Source organism: Lolium perenne, chromosome 4, assembly GCF_019359855.2.
Source record: "Lolium perenne isolate Kyuss_39 chromosome 4, Kyuss_2.0, whole genome shotgun sequence".
Lineage (NCBI taxonomy): Eukaryota > Viridiplantae > Streptophyta > Magnoliopsida > Poales > Poaceae > Lolium > Lolium perenne.
Genome location: NC_067247.2, coordinates 16749948 through 16772000, shown reverse-complemented (window position 1 = coordinate 16772000; position 22053 = coordinate 16749948). Strand labels below are relative to the sequence as shown.

At 47.2% G+C, this 22053-nt stretch overlaps 1 long non-coding RNA gene and 1 pseudogene across 5 annotated transcripts; one reads left to right on the top strand and one right to left on the bottom strand.

Moving 5' to 3' along the window:
• Positions 1-6424: 6424 nt before the first annotated feature.
• On the bottom strand, positions 6425-10426 carry LOC127291852 (uncharacterized). Of its 5 annotated transcripts, none has more exons than XR_007844783.2 (6): positions 10239-10426; positions 9961-10130; positions 8150-8995; positions 7427-7476; positions 7164-7317; positions 6425-7086 (listed from the first exon to the last, which is right to left on the bottom strand). It is a non-coding gene; the product is annotated as an uncharacterized lncRNA (long non-coding RNA). The 5 variants fall into 5 exon arrangements; XR_007844785.2 differs by having other exon boundaries at positions 7164-7476; positions 8150-8759; positions 8890-8995; XR_007844786.2 differs by having other exon boundaries at positions 7164-7476; positions 8150-8328; positions 8584-8995; positions 10239-10423.
• Positions 10427-11438: 1012 nt separating this feature from the next.
• The window catches only part of LOC139838849 (uncharacterized), a 47873-nt pseudogene continuing 37258 nt past the window's right edge, over positions 11439-22053 (top strand).

Below are 22053 nucleotides of genomic sequence, written 5' to 3'. Positions count from 1 at the left end.
ACAGTACCTGAGACAATCTCGAAGAAGCCGGGCCAAACCGAAGCCGATCTTGCCGGCGCCGCCGGTCGAGATGGGTGGAGGGGAGGTGCCGGAGTAAATAGAGTAGCTAGGGTTAGTGGCTTTATGCCGGTAGAGGGCTTGATGCCCAGTAGTTGGAGCGGTGGACGGGATCTGGCCGCCTGGATCTCTGCCGATATATGATCTTTTTTGCTTCCTCTTCTACTCCGGTGGTCGGAGGGGAGAGTGGAGAGGAAGATCGATGCTCCTTTCAATAAAGGAGTGGCGGTGTGCCTTCTGCTGCAACGGGACGGCGGTGAGACGCGATTTTTCCTGGCCGGCCTTGGAGGCGAGGGGGAAAACGCGTACACGCCGACGATCTGTGTCCTGGAAGAGCTCCTGGCCGGCCATGGAGGCGAGGAGGAGCTCAGCCGCGTCATCATCAACGCGTGTGCTTCGTGGAGGCCTTATCCTTTCTGCTACTGGTGCGGAGGCAGCGCACCACAGTTGTTCCTCTCAGCCGGCCGTGGAGGCGAGGGCGAGGGCAGCGATGGTGCTGCTGCTTCTCTGTACTGGCGGTGGTGGTTCTTGAAGCTCAGCTTGCGGCGGATCTCAAGCGTCGGTGACTCCCGCCGCCGCTATCTTTGGCCAAGGAGGCCTCGCCGTTCCTCGGCGGTTCCTGCTCCGGGGAGTTTCTACTTCCCCCACACCTTAAGGCTGTGGAGGAAGATCAGCAATCCCAGCTCGGCGATCCATCCTGGCGGTGAACCAAGTGGCGTAGTCCCGGCGTCATCGTCAGCGGCCAGTGTCTGAGGTTGAATCAGAGATGCGGTGGAGAAGAAAGACTTGATCGCTTTTTCCTATTTTCCCTTGAGGTCCTTTTTGTAATCTTCCAGGGCACTTAGCTATTTCTGTTAAAGCCAAGGTCCTGTTTGTAATTGTGCCCACCGTTCAATAGAGCTTCTCGGCCCTTCGGGGCTTACTGTTCAAAAAAAAAACCAGAACACCTTTAGTCGACGCATCTTGAATAAAGTAATGACTTCTTCACATACCAGTCGCGTGGACGCAGCAAATTCCGTATGATAATGTGCAACTTCATTTGTGTTTTGAATATTCGGAATCTCTGCTTCTCTAACCTTTGTCACCGGGGAAACATAACAGTGTGAAAATGTATCAGCAAAGCAGGGACTAACCTTGTATTGTTCGATAAGCTTCAGAGCATGTTTATCAGCTTTCCGATACTCACGTCCTGGCAGCATAAGATTGGACCTTATTGCATTCTATACAGAGAAGGCCACAAGTTAGCAGTTCAAATAAATAAATGACATCAAAAACTGTATGGATGACAATGATTCGGTCTCTCAGATACAAATAATCCAACTGAAAAGAATTTGACACCCAAACAGACACCAAGCACTGAAGCAAGCAACTGATAAAGCACTGATACTCATACTCATATTCCTATTAAACAATTGATAAAGCCCTGATTAAACAATTTATCAAGAACTGGTTTAAATGTTTGGTAACTCCCTGAATAAAACATTGACCAACCAGATGAATATTTACAACCATCCAATACCGCTGCTTATATACATACTACCAACTCTCGTAACTGGATTTTTTTTTGTTTCCCCTCACTCCACCTACAGCTCATGCCCAATCAGCAATTCTCATGCAAACTCAATTACTGACACCACGTGACCTTGCTGAGGCTGCTGTCCAACCAACCAACGCTTGATAACAAATCAGTGCCATAAACACAAATAAGCAATTCAACATCTAGAGAATTTTCTTGATATAAGATTCTCCATTCTAGAATAAAATTTATTTTCTAAGGACATTTTATTAGAGATGTCCTGTACATTCAGTCTCCTGAACATTTTGCATAATCTGCAGGTACAATTTTTTTAATGCAAAATAAACTAACTGGGATACCGTAATTGATGGTATGTCAGGCCCAAGTTAGAAATCTACTAAATAGTAGCGCGCACACATCCAAGATGGTAGAAGGAATTTACTTCAGATTCATCCTTTCGCAAAGCCTTTCCCTGTGCAATTAATAAAAGAGAAGAAATACATGTTAGACTGAGAACCGAAGATAGGTGAGTGAAACCATGACCTTTGGTGAACTTGGAAGATGATAACAGCCAGTAGAGGGAGATAATTCTGTCCTTTTGAACCTACTGATTATTATGTGAAATATTACTACCCATGACTGAAAAATAGCTAATTTGTGAGAAGACCTTCTGATTCAGAGCAACACAAAAGTAATACTATGCTTGTGGCAGATCTTATAATTCTGAGTAGACCTTGTAATTCTTTTTTTTGCGAAGGAAAGAGTAGACCTTGTAATTCTGGTACTGTATCTGTTCAACATAACTGTTCTAGAAAGCAATGAGAACCCAAATAAAAGGTCAATGGTCTAGAAGATGCATAATTTTGATAATTTTCCTATTGATACTCAAAAACGTTATATCAAGATTATAGTAGCACATCAATGACGTGACATGTTTCAGAAGTTCCTATTCAAATCTCACCCCCAACAGAAAATAAAAGAGTACCATATATTCTTTGCTGAAAACTAATAATACAATATGAGCAACTCCGCCAACAAGTATGATGAACTAATAAAAGCGAGAAACCCAAATATACATGAGAGCGAGTTGTAAGTGGAAATTAAAAGTCTCCTTCTTCATGAAAATATTATTCTCGGTACAAAGTTGATAGCCCGTGTTGTGGGTAGGATAAAAATATGGATTATATATTTCTAATTCACATGCTAAGATGTGAAACATCGGAAATCCAACAAACTAATGCACAACATGGACACATGTTGCTTCCCAGCACAAGTAGTGGATACAAATATTATGCGGTATATACATGCATATCGGATAGCAATATTAACAGGTATTTACATGCAAAACGGTTTTATTGCTCTCTTGTACTATTGTAGAGGATTTGCCTAATATCATAAATCTAAGAATATCCAAAAAAAAATGGCATGCACTATAGTTTCAAACTTCTGAAATATGAAAGACCAGTCATATGTCTATTGAGTTCTTCTCAGAATTTGAGCTGAACCAGTTATTTGTAAAATGTGCTTGGACCTAATTAAGGGGAGTATGAACAAAACAGAAACTATTTAGCATCTAATTTACAGGGGGTGACACATTGTTTACAGATTACCATAAACTTCCCTCAATCTCAATTCTCTTTACCCATCTTATGGACAGCCGAAAATACCATCGTATATGTAGGTTTTGTAAGACCTGTAACTATATGTAGCCGGGATAGATGACGCCACGGATAGACTATGTGTGTCCTTCCTGCAAAAAACCCAGTATATGCCGCTCAGATAAGAGGCGATGGAGTTGTGTATGAGACGAATGATGAAACATAACTTTCATACTTTATGCAAGAAATAATTTATTTCAAAAATAGAAATACTTTATGCAAGAAAAGAATTGTGATTCCTTCTTTATTTGTATTGCTCACATTAGGGTAGAGCCATGAAAACTGGATATAACACTGAGAGGGGTTCAAACCTATGAATGATGCTACTGATTTAGATACATGACTATAATTAATAGCCTGACTTCTCTATTTCGAAATCATTGTTCGGTCTAAACAAAGTACAATCTATGTCCATATAGACATGATAAGGATCGAACAAAAAATAGTTTGTCAATTGCTGCAGCTAACAAGCCTCGATGCATGACCCAACTGCGAAAAAGTAGTTGTTACAGAAAATTGCTGCAACTACATTTGAACATGGAAAAGAACATGTGCATTTAATCAAGGTGCACCAGCTTGATTAGCAAGTTAAAATTATCATGTGTGCCTGTGCAAAATGCATAGATCAATTCATGCCAACAGCTGTTGATTAAAAATATCAGCCTTATCTTATTGCACGAGAACTTACTCTGAATTCTCTGAAAGGGCAATCTAAAAAATTCATATCTGATCCGGAAACCAGCAGAAAGGAACACAGAACTACACGGCTCCACCCCTGTCATCCTTCTTTCAGGTCTCTGCCGCAGAACCATCACCGATGTAGTCAGGGAGGGTGGTAGCCTGACCGTTGAGGAGCGCGTGGATCTCTTATTCTCTTATGAGCAAGCAACACATCCGTGGAACCTGGCATGACAGAAGGAAGAACAACTGGGTCGATCGACGATGACTGCCGCCTCGATTCCCCGGCGTTGAGGGCGGCCTCGATTCTCCAGCGATTCCCAGTCATTGATGGCGCGGCTTCGATTCTCCAGTGTCGGGGCGCGCCCCTCCCGTCGAAGGCCGACTCGCGCGGCGGTGGCGACCCAATCCGAGGCGGGCCGCGTAGCAGCGGCGGCGGACAGGGAAGCGCAGCAGGCTCCTGTGTTGGGCAGCGATGGCGACGGTTCCCAAAAATAAAAGGGTCGCACCCTTCTCGTTCGTGCGTGAGAGGTTCCAGTCCGCCAGGGAGTGTCCGCTCTTGTTTGTAACGTTGGATGGACGATGTATGGCTGAGATCGTTTGGATCACCACCCTCTCTGCCTTTTTATATTATATTAGTGGAGATTCGTATTGTGCCATTTTTAGTGAAGAAAGGTTAAAAACAGCACCATCAAATACAATGGGTTTTAAATCTCACTTACAATGCACTATTGCATTGTAGGCTGGAGATAGAATCCAGATTTGATAGGCATTGGTGGATCAGGCAACAATTGTGATGATGCGGCTCACCGCTAGAGCAAAGAAATAGAGAGGGCGGATAAAAATAACTACTAATGCTTGCTAGTGAGGATTGTCTAAATTAGATATATAGATTTTCTAATGGCAAGTTTAGACCTCCACTATATGGTAATAAATGTGTCCTTGTTATCAAATAAATATTGTTATGTGATGATTGTACCCATCAACTTAACAATTTTGAGAAAACCATTCTATTTCTCCCGTTGATGTAACTACAAACTTGATGTAACCCTTTTGGCAATATGAGATCAATTCAAAACAATTTGTGGATACACGAAAGTAAATTAAAGACATATTTTTCATATACCTCGACTCGAGAGAACATTTATCTAGTTTCATTTTGGTCCAAGGTGATAATTATCTAAATTCAACGGTTTCAGTCTTCGTAATATGCCAATGCTAGATGTTTCTCCAATCCTTCCAATGTACAATCTGGACTCATAAAAGTGAGGTAACTAAGAAACAAGTTCAATATAAATACATAACGCAAGGTGAAAACATAATTAAAATAATATTCTCTTGACTTCACAATGAAAGCTAAGATGAACACTTAACTAAAATATTATTCAATTGACTTCACATATGTGAGGATATATATATATAGGGGAGATGGCTTGTTGGGAAACAATGTGTCAGCTAAAGCTTGACAAGTGGCATGAACCATCTATCTCACTATGAGGGAGTGATCCAACCAAATAACAAATTTGATCTTAATAGCTCAAAGAATCATCAATATATAGCCACCTAGTCATTTGACCCTCACGCTACATACCTCTTATACGTCATAAGTGGGCATTAATTAACCCGCACACAAGACCCTTGTAAGAGTAGGAGTAGTAGTTGACATTAAGTTACACGGATAGCTAGATTAAAATTGTCAAAAACACCACCTGCATCTTTAATTACTTGTGTTGTTATTTCCTTTGTTTATAAAGTGTCTTGTAAAGGAAGAGTTCCATGTACCTTTACTTACAAAAGTTGTCGAAACCTATGATAATGAATTGTGGGTGTTCACTAGTTGTACCCAGCCCAACTGTTCCCGTTGATAGAAAATTATACCATTATAAAGTATAACATCTGAAGTTTCTAATGTTATATGTTTTGGAATATGTCTTGTATGTTTTGGAATATGTCTTGTATTACGTTGTCAAATTGACTATCTAGGGATACACATAGGATCACAGAGGGATAAACATATGACAAATATTAGTGAGGGTCAATGGTAAATGTTTTGATCAAAGAAATGTAATTAAAAAATGGAGAGAGATGGAGAGATAAATTTCGAGATGCTCACTTCGAGAAAAAGTTTGGCTATTAATTTGCTAAACAAAATATGATATATATATATGCCACACAAATTATACCGTTGAAGAGCAAATTGATGCTAAAAGTTTTTTTTCCTCGAAATGTGTTTTACCCTTATAATGAACTGGTATGGAGGGAGTAATACAGAATAAACTTCACGGGTCCAAATATTACACATTTATTGGGTCGGCGGGCACATGAGCATGGGGTCAAGCGCCCCGCCATCACCAAGGCCCAAATTTTCAGCTTCAATGCTGTTTTCAAGTAGACTAGAACATGAAAGCGCGCGTTGCCGCGCCCGTCCATCTATGAAAAAATGGTAGAAATACTTGCCAAGAGTTTGGTTAAATAAAACAATTGCAAATAGAATTCAAATAAAAATACCATGATGTAGCCGTTGGATCATAGTGTTCAAAATTTGAACTGATATGCTCACATAGTTTGCTTTCCCTTTTACATTTCTTCATATAATAAAATTCATGAGGAGAATGATCAAGAGGTGATAAAAAAATGAACAGGACTCCATCCTAGTTCAGGAAACATCAAACTTCATGAATCACAATGGAGTAATTACGTAACTTAGCTAAAATGTACACAGAAAGGTTACACGCGTGCCGAAATTCTACCAATGTTTGAGGGAAAGGTTGTGGCAATCCATCTCGATAGTCATTGGCAAAGCTAGCACCCTCCCAGCTTGCAAGGGCTATAGCTTCTTCTGGATCCATACAGTTGTAAGAACATGCCATGCTAGGCAGTAAAAACCACCATCCTAGCATCATCCATCGCCACTATTCTAGCGCTAGCTTCAGCCAACTTTGATCTTAACCAAAATCCAAGATTTTAGATTTTGGTTTTGGCCATGAAAAACATTCTCATACCGGTGGAAGAGCAACAATTTATGATTGAGTTGGATTCCAGAATAACTTCTGACCATCCCAATAACATCCTCTTGTTGTCAGATTTGCTTAAGCTCGACGCCATACTTGAGCAACAAATGAAGCGATGCCTTGATAAAAATAGCCTCTTTGGTCTCTTGCGCACGCGCCAACTCTGCTGCATGCATGACAAGGAGTAATGAGGAAAAACACTCAACAGAGAGTTGGTAAAAAATTACAAGAGATAGTCTGAACCTGAATACTGCAGAACCAAGCATGTCCATAATTCTGTCTCTTAAGAATAGCCATCCTCGACTCATCAGAATGCATGCTGGGACCAAATGGTAGGGCTATATGGATCCTCATCATAGAAAACACATAAATCACATGTCGATATCTTCCCGAGCATCTGTTTTAGTCCGTCGTGTTGGTAGTTAACCCATTTATGAAAACAAGAATCAAACTAACAACACTAGTAGTCTATGTAAACCACATGGAATGCTGAAATTTGTAGACACCTTTTTCTACTCTGCTGAAAGATACACAACAGAAGCTATACCCATTGACACTGCAGTAACAAACAAATAATTATTGAGTGAACACAAAGTGTATGTGAGCAATCATGGGCAAAATATTACTATCTGTGATCCACAAATCAAAAGTACAGCATGTTTAATTTTATGCTGAACCAACTCATGCCTTATATTGATCAAAAAACAGGTGTTCGAGAAGATGCAAATTATGCACGGGTAAGAAAACAAGAAAAAAATTCCTAATGGAAAAAAGGTGAAACTATGCAACTGATTTCATACGGTGAAGACACATATTCTAATTCGAAACAATTTGATTTTTGTAGAATATATAAGATCCAAGTGTGATATTACCTTATGTAGAATATGTTAATCTTAGAAAAATGAGATATTGAGGTGTAGATAACTACAACAGCCCCACTGAAATTTCAGCTGGTTACATTCAACAGATGACATGGCACATTTTGTTTTATACAAGCGGTAACTATGAAAACATTAGAAAGAATTAACTAACACTGCCGACTATCAACCATTACAAAATAGTGTGGCTAGACGACTCTTAAAGATAGTAAAAAAATTACCATTTTCAGTAAATTTGTTTGCCTTTCTTCGATTATTCTACAATCAGCTAGGATCTCACAAATTACCATGTTAAGAAGCAGAAATATATATAATATTTGGTAAGGAGTTCTTGTTTGACAATATATGTACCTCCAGAGTCTTTTCTCTTCATTAGAACATGCCCTGATTATTATTTGGGTATCTTTTCCATAGGTGCAGATTCATTCTATATTAGAACAAATGAACAATCATTTGATATTAAGTAGTGCGAGTTTTCCTAACTGGGCCTCCTGCAGATGTAGATAAATAATTTTGTCCTCGTACATACCCTGCACCAAGAAAAAAAAAGTTGAGGCACATTAATAACCATGATAAGTTTAATTCCACAAACTACTTGACTAAGGTTTCATTAGACCCCTTCAGCTTTTCTTTATAGTTAATAAAGGACCTTTTATATAAATAAAATGATTTGAGTCATGTTTGGATGTTTTGAATATTGGACTATGCCGTAGTACATCTGTACATATCTTTTCTACTGTTTCAACAGCTTCATTTCCTTGCACCAGATCAGATAAGGGCTCCACCTGCATGAATGACCCTTCTTATAAGGACGAATACTTCCAATTTCTTGTCGGCAAAAATAAGACTACTAAAATATCAGCCCCAATTCTTCGCACAAAATCCATGGCAGCGTCACCAGACTTTATTTTGTTTTTCGCTTCATCCAAATCGTAGTTGTCACAATAAAACATCTTATAGCCTGTAAAAGAACAGCAATTTCCTTTGATGCGCAAAAGAATGCGACCTTGGGTATCCGCATGTAAGTAGGTGGAAGCGGGACTTGCCAGATTATATAACCCTTTACACGAAATTAAACTCTAGGACCATACCTTGGAAGTTTGGACCTTGTCATGTATCATAGACCGAACAGTAGCAGCAGTATCATGCTCTTTACGAAAAGCATATTAATTTGGCCACAATGTATATCATCTGAGTCTGAAAACAAGAAAACCATGTTAGGTAATGTCCAATATAAATATAAGCGAGGCTGGAAGTATTGACACACAATACTTAACATTGTTTACCCAGTCATGTGCACATACCAGTAAAATATATCATGCTTTAATTCACAATCGATACCATTTGCTAATATAGAAAGTATCTGATCAGATTCTTAGTTATGTTGAGATCAAAGAATTTTAGAAAATAATCAAATCAAAATAATCCATAAAGAAGAATGAAAAAACACAAAAACCTACCATTAATGTTGTCTCTACCTTGATCTACATAACGAGAAATTTCATTGAGAACACACAACATAGGAACAATCCCACTTGGTCTCAAAACAATTATAGCACAAACATCATTCTCATTTAAAATAGAAATTACCAATAAAAAACACATAAGCAAGCCCATAGAGAGATTACATATTTAGGTGCACATAACTACAAAGGCTTCACCAACAAGTTAAGAGAATTGCATATTCAATTAAAAACACAACTCAAGACATGGTTTTTGTAATGTAAGCAAACATTGTAAATAAACGACTCAAATGCTGTAAACTATCTATAAACGTAGTAAAATAGTACTGCATAGAAATTAACTGGACTGAGAATAAAAAAAATTATTAGAAGAAGACTTAAACATGAAGTATTACCAGGTTAGGAAGAAAGCTTAGTTTGAACCTAAGTTGACAATATAATTTTTGGCGACAAAGTTCGAAATAGGAAGAGTAATTCGTGGACTGAGATACAGTATAGTAAATTCGTTGTCCCTTCAACCCATTAGGATCCAGAATTCTTTATTTTAAGATTAGAGGTGGTCTCCTTGCTGATGTCCATCCAGAATCAAGGGAAGATGGTAGGTAGGGTCGTATGGAGTGGAGGCGCACTGTCACACTACCATCATGGCCTGCTCGAGGGAGGGTGGGGCGGGGATTTTTTTTTTGCAGAGGAGGATACCTGCAGCAGTTGCCCAAGCCGACGGATGTTGATGAGCTCGAAAAGAGGCGGCCTCTTGGACGCGTGACCACTGGCCGGCGCCCGTCGCCATTCGTAGACGTTGGAGATAGATTTTTGCCATCGCCGGCCCGATCGCCGTCGAACAAAGGTCGCGCCGTAAAATAAGTAACCTATGTCGAGGATTACAGGACGCACCTCCATGAGATCTCCACTCAGCTGCTTCGCACAATCGGCATCGCGCCGGTGCCAGAGAAGATGCGGGCAAACTGCGGGGTTACCTTCTGAATCCACGCGAAATGGAGCGAGATCGGCAACCATGATGCATACAACGTTGCCAGCATCGCCTCGTCCGTTTCTTCGCCGGTCGCCGGTGCGAATCGCTTGCGGAGGTAAGCGCCGATGAGCGAGGGTCAGGGGAATGGGGAACGACGGTGCATCCAGCAGAGAGGAAAGGACGCGACGCTAAGGAAAAAAGGAATAGAAGGGCTCAACCGCTCAAGCAGGTCCGGCCCATATCAGGCTTGCTGGACTGATTAACCAGGAGGAGGCTAGCTCAATTTCCGGAGTAGCAGCCCAGTAACGGTGCGATGGCCCATTTTGCACGATTCGAGGAACTAAACGAGATCAGCGACATTGCGGGATCGGTGGGTTAATTTGGAGCGTTGGATGAACAGATCTGACGGTCGAAAGCGTCAAATCACTGTAAAGGGTCCTAACTAGGTGAGTTTTACTGTTACTTAATATCTTTTAGCATTCTGCGATAATAAATAAATAAATAAATATCAATCAGATTAGAAACGAACTGAAAGCACTGCAGTCGGTCACACACCATTCATATTTTACCACAAATGAGGTGATACCGTGATAGTTGGTAATAATGCAGCAGAACGAGTTCAAGGTCATAACTGTGAGAGAAACATACAAGGAGTTTTTTTCGTAAGAAGGACGACAATACTACCTAGTCGATTTGGACCAGAGAACCAACTTGTGGTTGGATGGTTAGGAGGGCCGTGGCACCCCCAGCCCACCAGAGTTCAAATCCCAGATTTGACACTTTGGTGTCTCATAAAGGCGGAATATTCTTCAGTGGGAGGCGACGTTCCCGTCGACAGCGAGGCGCCTGTGGTGACTTCGTCAATCTCAAAACACGCCGGATCAGTTCTTCGATGCAGTATCTTGGAGGTGCTCATAGGGGTAGGATGTGCGTGCGTGCGTTCATAGGGGTGAGTGTGTGCGCGTATGTATGAACGCCTTTGTTTGTACTGTGTTTCGCAAAAAAAAAAAAAAAGTCGATTTGGACCAGCTCGAGGTTTTTGCAAGGGAGATCGATTCCGTTTACAAGTTGAAGTTGACCCGTTAAGTAACACGTCCGTATGCGTTACGTTGCGGCAGGAGTCCCGTGCAAATATTACCATGGATCGATCGGACCTGATCAAACCAAACTAAAGCTGGTGCGCGTGCGTCCTCTACTGCCAGCCATGGCGTCCGCGCAGGAGAAGACCGCGTCCATACACAGGTCGTCGGTCGCTCGTGGCACACACGAGTTCCATCTTAAATCCATCACCCTCGAGCTGCTCGGCACCGACATTGCTGAGGACGTCGTCGCCACCGCCAGCCTCCGGATCGATGACCCTCTCGACCGGTTGCCTGCCGCCGTGTGGCAAATTAAGCGACGCCGCCAACAAGTTCTCCAGGAAAGTTAGCGGCATGTGCTGGAAGCTGCCCCTCCCAGATGCTTTCTGCGGGTACGAGGATTGCTACGTTAGCGCCGACGACCGTCTCACCATCCTCTGCACCGTTGAGGTCCTCAAGGAGGAGGCCTCCGCTACCGCCGCAGAGCCCACCAAGAGTTTCGTCTCAGCGGTGCCACCACCGACCATCGCCGGGGATATTCACAAGCTACTGCTTCTTCTTGAGAAGAACCCGGAGTCATCGGACGTGACCTTTGTTGTCGAGGACACCGAGATCCTGGCGCACAGGCTCGTGCTCGCCATGCGGTCGCCGGTATTCGCCGCGGAGCTCCTTGGACACATGAGGGAGAGCACCACGCGCCGTGTCCAGATCCACGATATGAGTGCCTCCACCTTCAAGGCCATGCTGCGCTTCATCTATAGTGACGAGTTTCCCGTGAAACCAAACAATGTTGTACATGTGGAATCAAGAAGTTGGCGTTCCCTCAAAGAGGAACCCACGCCCATGAGCCGTCAATCCATGGCGCGCGACCTTCTCGTGGCCGCTGATCGGTATGATCTCGAGAGGCTTAGGCTCATGTGCGAGAGCATACTGGTCGAGAGCATCGACATAACAACTGTCATGCCGACGTTGCAGCTAGTGCGTGGCCGGCAAAGTTGTCTTCAGCTGGAGGATTCCTGCATCGAGTATATAGCGGCCGATCCGGATGTTTACGCTGCCGTGAGGGCGACTGAGGAGTACAAGGAGCTCAAGGAAACATGCAGCTCTCTTGTTATTGAGGTCAATGAGAGAGTGGCCACTCACAACATGGCCCGCCACACTAGCTCCCCTTCTCCGTCCTCCAGCAGCCGCCAGCCACCAGAGAAGAGCATGTCCATGTTCAACTCGTCGCAGGTGGTCCGCGGCACCCACGAGTTCAGGATCCCCAATTTTAGCTCTGTTCAGAGGAGTCATGGTCCTGGCCAAGTTATCACTTCCAACATATTCAAGGTAGGACACTACAGGAATGGCTCGCTGCGCCGACGGCCGTGGCGTACGCCGACGGCCAAATGTCGGGGCCGTCGGCGTACGTCCGGTCCATGGCAGCGGCCCATCTAGACCCTCGGCGTAGACATACCCTCGGCGTAGAGACGGATACGCCGACGGCCACCCTCGGCGTACTGAAGGCCGTCGGCGTAGCACTAGCATGTGCTCCGGTCCCGCTCCGGCCGTGACGGCCCGGTCACGGCGTCAGCGAGGCGCCGAGGGCCACCCTCGGCATAGGGCATCACCCACCTATGCCGACGGCCACCCTCGGCATACACTTTTTTTTTCTTTTTTTCTTCTCGGTCATTAACTTTATATTATGTTTGTTTTATTTATGTACTAGTATGAATTATGTAAAAATAGTTACTTTTTTAAAGAAAAAAATGGTAGATGGCTTATGTAGATCCCACGAGTGACGCTCTTCGTAGACGGGTCGACGGGATCCAGTAGGCCCAACATCTGCTATCGATGTACATATGTCCTAAAACAAAGAAAAAAAGTCCATTGCTAACCCTAACTCTAACCCTAACCCTAACCCTAGGGGTAGATTTGCGGGGTCCCCGCCCCCTAGGGTTTCCCTAGATACAAACCACCGGAGCGTCCGAATCGCTGGAAACTCCTGCTACGGCTCATCCGGGGCCTATTTCATTCCAAACCTATGGTTTCCATGTGCATATGTCCTAAACAAAGCAAAGAAATTAAAAAAATCCATTGGTGAACCCTCGCACGAAAAAAGCTATAGGGGTAGATCTGCAAGGTCCCCGGCCTAGGGTTTCCCAAGATACAGATCACCGGAGCGTCGGAATCGCTTAAAAACTTGCATTTGTCCCTAACATATGTGTACAAGTGTGATGTAAGGTTTGTCTAACCTTGCATGTACCCGGCGTTGACGATTTCCGCATACATGGGCCCACACTTGGTAAAATCCAGGATTTGTATGTGGAAACTCCTGCTACGGCTCATCCGGGGCCTATTTCATTCCAAACCTATGGTTTCCATGTGCATATGTCCTAAACAAAGCAAAGCCAATAAAAAAATCCATTGGTAAACCCTCGCACGGAGAAAGCTATAGGGGTAGATCTGCAAGGTCCCCGCCCTAGGGTTTCCCAAGATACAGATCACCGGAGCGTCGGAATCGCTTGAAAACTTGCATTTGTCCCTAACATATGTGTACAAGTGTGATGTAAGGTTTGTCTAACCTTGCATGTACCCGGCGTTGACGATTTCCGCATACATGGGTCCACACTTGGTAAAATCCAGGATTTGTATGTGGAAACTCCTGCTACGGCTCATCCGGGGCCTATTTCATTCCAAACCTATGGTTTCCATGTGCATATGTCCTAAACAAAGCAAAGCAAATAAAAAAATCCATTGGTAAACCCTCGCACGGAGAAAGCTATAGGGGTAGATCTGCAGGGTCCCCGCCCTATGGTTTCCCAAGATACAGATCACCGGAGCGTCAGAATCGCTTGAAAACTTGCATTTGTCCCTAACATATGTGTACAAGTGTGATGTAAGGTTTGTCTAACCTTGCATGTACCCGGCGTTGACGATTTCCGCATACATGGGCTAGCACTTGGTGAAATGCAGGATCTGTATGTGGAAACTCCCGCCACGGCTCAAACAGAGCCTATTTTATGGTAAAGTATGCCCAACCTATGGTTTCCATATACATATGTCCTAAACAAACCAAAGCAAGTAAAAAAGTCCATTGGTAAACCCTCACACGGAGAAAGCTATAGGGGTAGATCTGCGGGGTCCCCGCCCTAGGGTTTTTTCAAGATACAGACCATCGAATCGTCGGAATCGCTGGAAAACTTGCATATGCCCATAACATATGTGTACAAGTGTGATGTAAGGTTTGGCTAACCTTGGATGTACCCTTTGTTGACGATTTCCGCATACATGGGCTAACACTTGGTAAAATCCAGGATCTGTATGTGGAAACTCTCGCCACGGCTCAAATGGAGCTTATTTTATGGTGAAGTATGCCCAACCTATGGTTTCCATGTACATATGTCCTAAATAAACCAAAACAAGTAAAAAATTACATTGGTAAACTCTCGCACGGAGGGTAGATCTACGGGGTCCCCGCCCTAGGGTTTCCCAAGATACAGATCACCGGAGCGTCAGAATTGTTGGAAAACTTGCATCTTCCCCTAACATATATGTACAAGTGTGACACGTCATTTTATGTGCTAAATGTTTCCCGTTTCGCGCGTTGGCGGACGGGTGCACGCGCGCGCCCGGTACGGCCATACCGCATGTCCCGGCGGCCCCGTTTTGCGTAGTTGGCAAAGCAAACGGAGCCAAAAAATCGAGCGGAGCCGCGTGGCGTCATTTTATGTGTCCTAGTAACCACTGCAAAAGACGGAACTGGGATACGGCAATTATCTTGGAGAACCCTTCACGAACAGGGCTATCTCGTCCGGAGTTCTATGGCTTTTAGGGGAAATGAGTAGGAAACGGCCCGTTTCACCACATAGTTTGTCGGAACGAGGCCATATTTGGCACGTGCGTGGGCCTTAGGATGGGAAGCAAGGCCCCGGTCGCGGATTTCCAATCCGAACCACGGGCGACGGTTTTTCCATTTTCGGGGTGCCGGAAGGGCTTTTTTTTGTGAAGCAGCTACATGGTGCGCATTTCAGTATCGCGCGGGACCTCCGCGCGGCGGTAGGATACCTCCTACGCACCACCTATCACATGCCATATGCGCGCGGAAGCCATCTGGGAATCCCACCCGCTTCCTGCGGTGCTCGCCGAATCCGCTGGAAACTGACCGGATTTGAACTGGGGCGACACTTTCCTTCGCTCAATAAATGGAGGGAAAAATGTTTTTAGGTCTAGGACGCGTCATTTTATGTGCTAAATGTTTTCCGTTTCGCGCGTTGGCGGACGGGTGCACGCGCGCGCCCGGTACGGCCATACCGCATGTCCCGGCGGCCCCGTTTTGCGTTAGCTTGGCAAAGCAAACGGAGCCAAAAATCGAGCGGAGCCGCGTGGCGTCATTTTATGTGTCCTAGTAACCACTGCAAAAGACGGAACTGGGATACGGCAATTATCTTGGAGAACCCTTCACGAACAGGGCTATCTCGTCCGGAGTTCTATGGCTTTTAGGGGAAATGAGTAGGAAACGGCCCGTTTCACCACATAGTTTGTCGGAACGAGGCCATATTTGGCACGTGCGTGGGCCTTAGGATGGGAAGCAAGGCCCCGGTCGCGGATTTCCAATCCGAACCACGGGCGACGGTTTTTCCATTTTCGGGGTGCCGAAAGGGCTTTTTTTTGTGAACCAGCTACATGGTGCGCATTTCAGTATCGCGCGGGACCTCCGCGTGGCGGTAGGATACCTCCTACGCACCACCTATCACATGCCATATGCGCGCGGAAGCCATCTGGGAATCCCACCCGCTTCCTGCGGTGCCCCGCCGAATCCGCTGGAAACTGTCCGGATTTGAACTGGGGCGACACTTTCCTTCGCTCAATAAATGGAGGGAAAAATGTTTTTAGGTCTAGGACGCGTCATTTTATGTGCTAAATGTTTTCCGTTTCGCGCGTTGGCGGACGGGTGCACGCGCGCGCCCGGTACGGCCATACCGCATGTCCCGGCGGCCCCGTTTTGCGCAGTGTTGGCAAAGCAAACGGAGCCAAAAAATCGAGCGGAGCCGCGTGGCGTCATTTTATGTGTCCTAGTAACCACTGCAAAAGACGGAACTGGGATACGGCAATTATCTTGGAGAACCCTTCACGAACAGGGCTATCTCGTCCGGTCACCAAAGCGTATATGGGGAAATGAGTAGGAAACGGCCCGTTTCACCACAGAGTTTGTCGGAACGAGGCCATATTTGGCACGTGCGTGGGCCTTAGGATGGGAAGCAAGGCCCCGGTCGCGGATTTCCAATCCGAACCACGGGCGACGGTTTTTCCATTTTCGGGGTGCCGGAAGGGCTTTTTTTTGTGAAGCAGCTACATGGTGCGCATTTCAGTATCGCGCGGGACCTCCGCGCGGCGGTAGGATACCTCCTACGCACCACCTATCACATGCCATATGAGCGCGGAAGCCATCTGGGAATCCCACCCGCTTCCTGCGGTGCCCCGCCGAATCCGTTGGAAACTGTCCGGATTTGAACTGGGGCGACACTTTCCTTCGCTCAATAAATGGAGGGAAAAATGTTTTTAGGTCTAGGACGCGTCATTTTATGTGCTAAATGTTTTCCGTTTCGCGCGTTGGCGGACGGGTGCACGCGCGCGCCCGGTACGGCCATACCGCATGGCCGGGCGGCCCCGTTTTGCGCAGTTGGCAAAGCAAACGGAGCCAAAAAATCGAGCGGAGCCGCGTGGCGTCATTTTATGTGTCCTAGTAACCACTGCAAAAGACGGAACTGGGATACGGCAATTATCTTGGAGAACCCTTCACGAACAGGGCTATCTCGTCCGGAGTTCTATGGCTTGTAGGGGAAATGAGTAGGAAACGGCCCGTTTCACCACATAGTTTGTCGGAACGAGGCCATATTTGGCACGTGCGTGGGCCTTAGGATGGGAAGCAAGGCCCCGGTCGCGGATTTCCAATCCGAACCACGGGCGACGGTTTTTCCATTTTCGGGTTGCAGGAAGGGCTTTTTTTTGTTACGCAGCTACATGGGTCGCAGGTCTGGATCGCGCGGGACCTCCGCGCGGCGGTAGGATACCTCCTACGCACCACCTATCACATGCCATATGTGCGCGGAAGCCATCTGGGAATCCCACCCGCTTCCTGCGGTGCCCCGCCGAATCCGCTGGAAACTGTCCGGATTTGAACTGGGGCGACACTTTCCTTCGCTCAATAAATGGAGGGAAAAATGTTTTTAGGTCTAGGACGCGTCATTTTATGTGCTAAATGTTTTCCGTTTCGCGCGTTGGCGGACGGGTGCACGCGCGCGCCCGGTACGGCCATACCGCATGTCCCGGCGGCCCCGTTTTGCGCAGTTGGCAAAGCAAACGGAGCCAAAAAATCGAGCGGAGCCGCGTGGCGTCATTTTATGTGTCCTAGTAACCACTGCAAAAGACGGAACTGGGATACGGCAATTATCTTGGAGAACCCTTCACGAACAGGGCTATCTCGTCCCGAGTTCTATGGCTTTTAGGGGAAATGAGTAGGAATCGGCCCGTTTCACCACATAGTTTGTCGGAACGAGGCCATATTTGGCACGTGCGTGGGCCTTAGGATGGGAAGCAAAGCCCCGGTCGCGGATTTCCAATCCGAACCACGGGCGACGGTTTTTCCATTTTCGGGGTGCCGGAAGGGCTTTTTTTGTGAAGCAGCTACATGGTGCGCATTTCAGTATCGCGCGGGACCTCCGCGCGGCGGTAGGATACCTCCTACGCACCACCTATCACATGCCATATGCGCGCGGAAGCCATCTGGGAATCCCACCCGCTTCCTGCGGTGCCCCGCCGAATCCGCTGGAAACTGTCCGGATTTGATCTAGGGCGACACTTTCCTTCGCTCAATAAATGAGGGAAAAATGTTTTTAGGTCTAGGACGCGTCATTTTATGTGCTAAATGTTTTCCGTTTCGCGCGTTGGCGAACGGGTGCACGTGCGCGCCCGGTACGGCCATACCGCATGTCCCGGCGGCCCCGTTTTGCGCAGTTGGCAAAGCAAACGGAGCCAAAAAATCGAGCGGAGCCGCGTGGCGTCATTTTATGTGTCCTAGTAACCACTGCAAAAGACGGAACTGGGATACGGCAATTATCTTGGAGAACCCTTCACGAACAGGGCTATCTCGTCCGGAGTTCTATGGCTTTTAGGGGAAATGAGTAGGAAACGGCCCGTTTCACCACATAGTTTGTCGGAACGAGGCCATATTTGGCACGTGCGTGGGCCTTAGGATGGGAAGCAAGGCCCCGGTCGCGGATTTCCAATCCGAACCACGGGCGACGGTTTTCCATTTTCGGGGTGCGGAAGGGCTTTTTTGTGAAGCAGCTACATGGTGCGCATTTCAGTATCGCGCGGGACCTCCGCGCGGCGGTAGGATACCTCCTACGCACCACCTATCACATGCCATATGCGCGCGGAAGCCATCTGGGAATCCCACCCGCTTCGTGCGGTGCCCCGCCGAATCCGCTGGAAACTGTCCGGATTTGAACTGGGGCGACACTTTCCTTCGCTCAATAAATGGAGGGAAAAATGTTTTTAGGTCTAGGACACGTCATTTTATGTGCTAAATGTTTTCCGTTTCGCGCGTTGGCGGACGGGTGCACGCGCGCGCCCGGTACGGCCATACCGCATGTCCCGGCGGCCCCGTTTTGCGTAGTTGGCAAAGCAAACGGAGCCAAAAAATCGAGCGGAGCCGCGTGGCGTCATTTTATGTGTCCTAGTAACCACTGCAAAAGACGGAACTGGGATACGGCAATTATCTTGGAGAACCCTTCACGAACAGGGCTATCTCGTCCGGAGTTCTATGGCTTTTAGGGGAAATGAGTAGGAAACGGCCCGTTTCACCACATAGTTTGTCGGAACGAGGCCATATTTGGCACGTGCGTGGGCCTTAGGATGGGAAGCAAGGCCCCGGTCGCGGATTTCCAATCCGAACCACGGGCGATGGTTTTTCCATTTTCGGGGTGGCGGAAGGGCTTTTTTTTTGTGAAGCAGCTACATGGTGCGCATTTTAGTATCGCGCGGGACCTCCGCGCGGCGGTAGGATACCTCCTACGCACCACCTATCACATGCCATATCCACGCGGAAGCCATCTGGGAATCCCACCCGCTTCCTGCGGTGCCCCGCCGAATCCGTGAAACCGACCGGATTTGAACCGGGGCGACACTTTCCTTCGCTCAATAAATGGAGGGAAAAATGTTTTTAGGTCTAGGACGCGTCATTTTATGTGCTAAATGTTTTCCGTTTCGCGCGTTGGCGGACGGGTGCACGCGCGCCGGTACGGCCATACCGCATGTCCCGTGGCCCCGTTTTGCGCGATTGGCAAAGCAAACGGAGCCAAAAAATCGAGCGGAGCCGCGTGGCGTCATTTTATGTGTCCTAGTAACCACTGCAAAAGACGGAACTGGTATACGGCAATTATCTTGGAGAACCCTTCACGAACAGGGCTATCTCGTCCGGAGTTCTATGGCTTTTAGGGGAAATGAGTAGGAAACGGCCCGTTTCACCACATAGTTTGTCGGAACGAGGCCATATTTGGCACGTGCGTGGGCCTTAGGATGGGAAGCAAGGCCCCGGTCGCGTATTTCCAATCCGAACCACGGGCGATGGTTTTTCAATTTTCGGGTGCCGGAAGGGCTTTTTTTGTGAAGCAGCTACATGGTGCGCATTTCAAGATCGCGCGGGACCTCCGCGCGGCGGTAGGATACCTCCTACGCACCACCTATCACATGCCATATGCGCGCGGAAGCCATCTCGGGAATCCCACCCGCTTCTGCGGTGCCCGCCGAATCCCGGAAACTGTCCGGATTTGAATCGGGCGACTCTTTCCTTCGCTCAATAAATGGAGGGAAAAATGTTTTTAGGTCTAGGACGCGTCATTTTATGTGCTAAATGTTTTCCGTTTCGCGCGTTGGCGGACGGGTGCACGCGCGCGACCGCACGGCCATACCGCATGTCCCGGCGGCCCGTTTTTGCGCGGTTGGCAAAGCAAACGGAGCCAAAAATCGAGCGGAGCCGCGTGGCGTCATTTTATGTGTCCTAGTAACCACTTTGCAAAAGACGGAACTGGGATACGGCAATTATCTTGGAGAACCCTTCACGAACGGGGCTATCTCGTCAGGAGTTCTATGGCTTTTAGGGGAAATGAGTAGGAAACGGCCCGTTTCACCACATAGTTTGTCGAACGAGGCCATATTTGGCACGTGCGTGGGCCTTAGGATGGGAAGCAAGGCCCCGGTCGCGGATTTCCAATCCGAACCACGGCGACGGTTTTTCCATTTTCGGTGCCGGAAGGGCTTTTTTTGTGAAGCAGCTACATGGTGCGCATTTCGGTATCGCGCGGGACCTCCGCGCGGTGGTAGGATACCTCCTACGCACCACCTATCACATGCCATATGCGCGCGGAAGCCATCTCGGGAATCCCACCCGCTTCTGCGGTGCCCAGCCGAATCCGGCCGGAAACCGTCCGGATTTGAACCGGGGCGACACTTTCCTTCGCTCAATAAATGGAGGGAAAAATGTTTTTAGGTCTAGGACGCGTCATTTTATGTGCTAAATGTTTTCCGTTTCGCACGTTGGCGGACGGGTGCACGCGCGCGCCCGGTACGGCCATACCGCATGTCCCGGCGGCCCCGTTTTGCGCAGATTGGCAAAGCAAACGGAGCCAAAAAATCGAGCGGAGCCGCGTGGCGTCATTTTATGTGTCCTAGTAACCACTGCAAAAGACGGAACTGGGATACGGCAATTATCTTGGAGAACCCTTCACGAACAGGGCTATCTCGTCCGGAGTTCTATGGCTTTTAGGGAAATGAGTAGGAAACGGCCCGTTTCACCACATAGTTTGTCGGAACGAGGCCATATTTGGCACGTGCGTGGGCCTTAGGATGGGAAGCAAGGCCCCGGTCGCGGATTTCCAATCCGAACCACGGGCGACGGTTTTTCCATTTTCGGGTGCCGGAAGGGCTTTTTTTTGTGAAGGAGCTACATGGTGCGCATTTCGCATCGCGCGGGACCTCCGCGCGGCGGTAGGATACCTCCTACGCACCACCTATCACATGCCATATGCGCGCGGAAGCCATCCGGGAATCCCACCCGCTTCTGCGGTGCCCCGCCGAATCCGCCTGGAAACCGTCCGGATTTGAACCGGGGCGACACTTTCCTTCGCTCAATAAATGGAGGGAAAAATGTTTTTAGGTCTAGGACGCGTCATTTTATGTGCTAAATGTTTTCCGTTTCGCGCGTTGGCGGACGGTGCACGCGCGCGCCGTGCGGCCATACCCCATGTCCCGGCGGCCCCGTTTTGCGCAGTTGGCAAAGCAAACGGAGCCAAAAAATCGAGCGGAGCCGCGTGGCGTCATTTTATGTGTCCTAGCAACCACCGCAAAAGACGGAACCGGGATACGGCAATTATCTTGGAGAACCCTTCACGAACAGGGCTATCTCGTCCGGAGTTCTATGGCTTTTAGGGGAAATGAGTAGGAAACGGCCCGTTTCACCACATAGTTTGTCGGAACGAGGCCATATTTGGCACGTGCGTGGGCCTTAGGATGGGAAGCAAAGCCCCGGTCGCGGATTTCCAATCCGAACCACGGGCGACGGTTTTTCCATTTTCGGGGTGCCGGAAGGGCTTTTTTTTGTGAAGCAGCTACATGGTGCGCATTTCAGTATCGCGCGGGACCTCCGCGCGGCGGTAGGATACCTCCTACGCACCACCTATCACATGCCATATGCGCGCG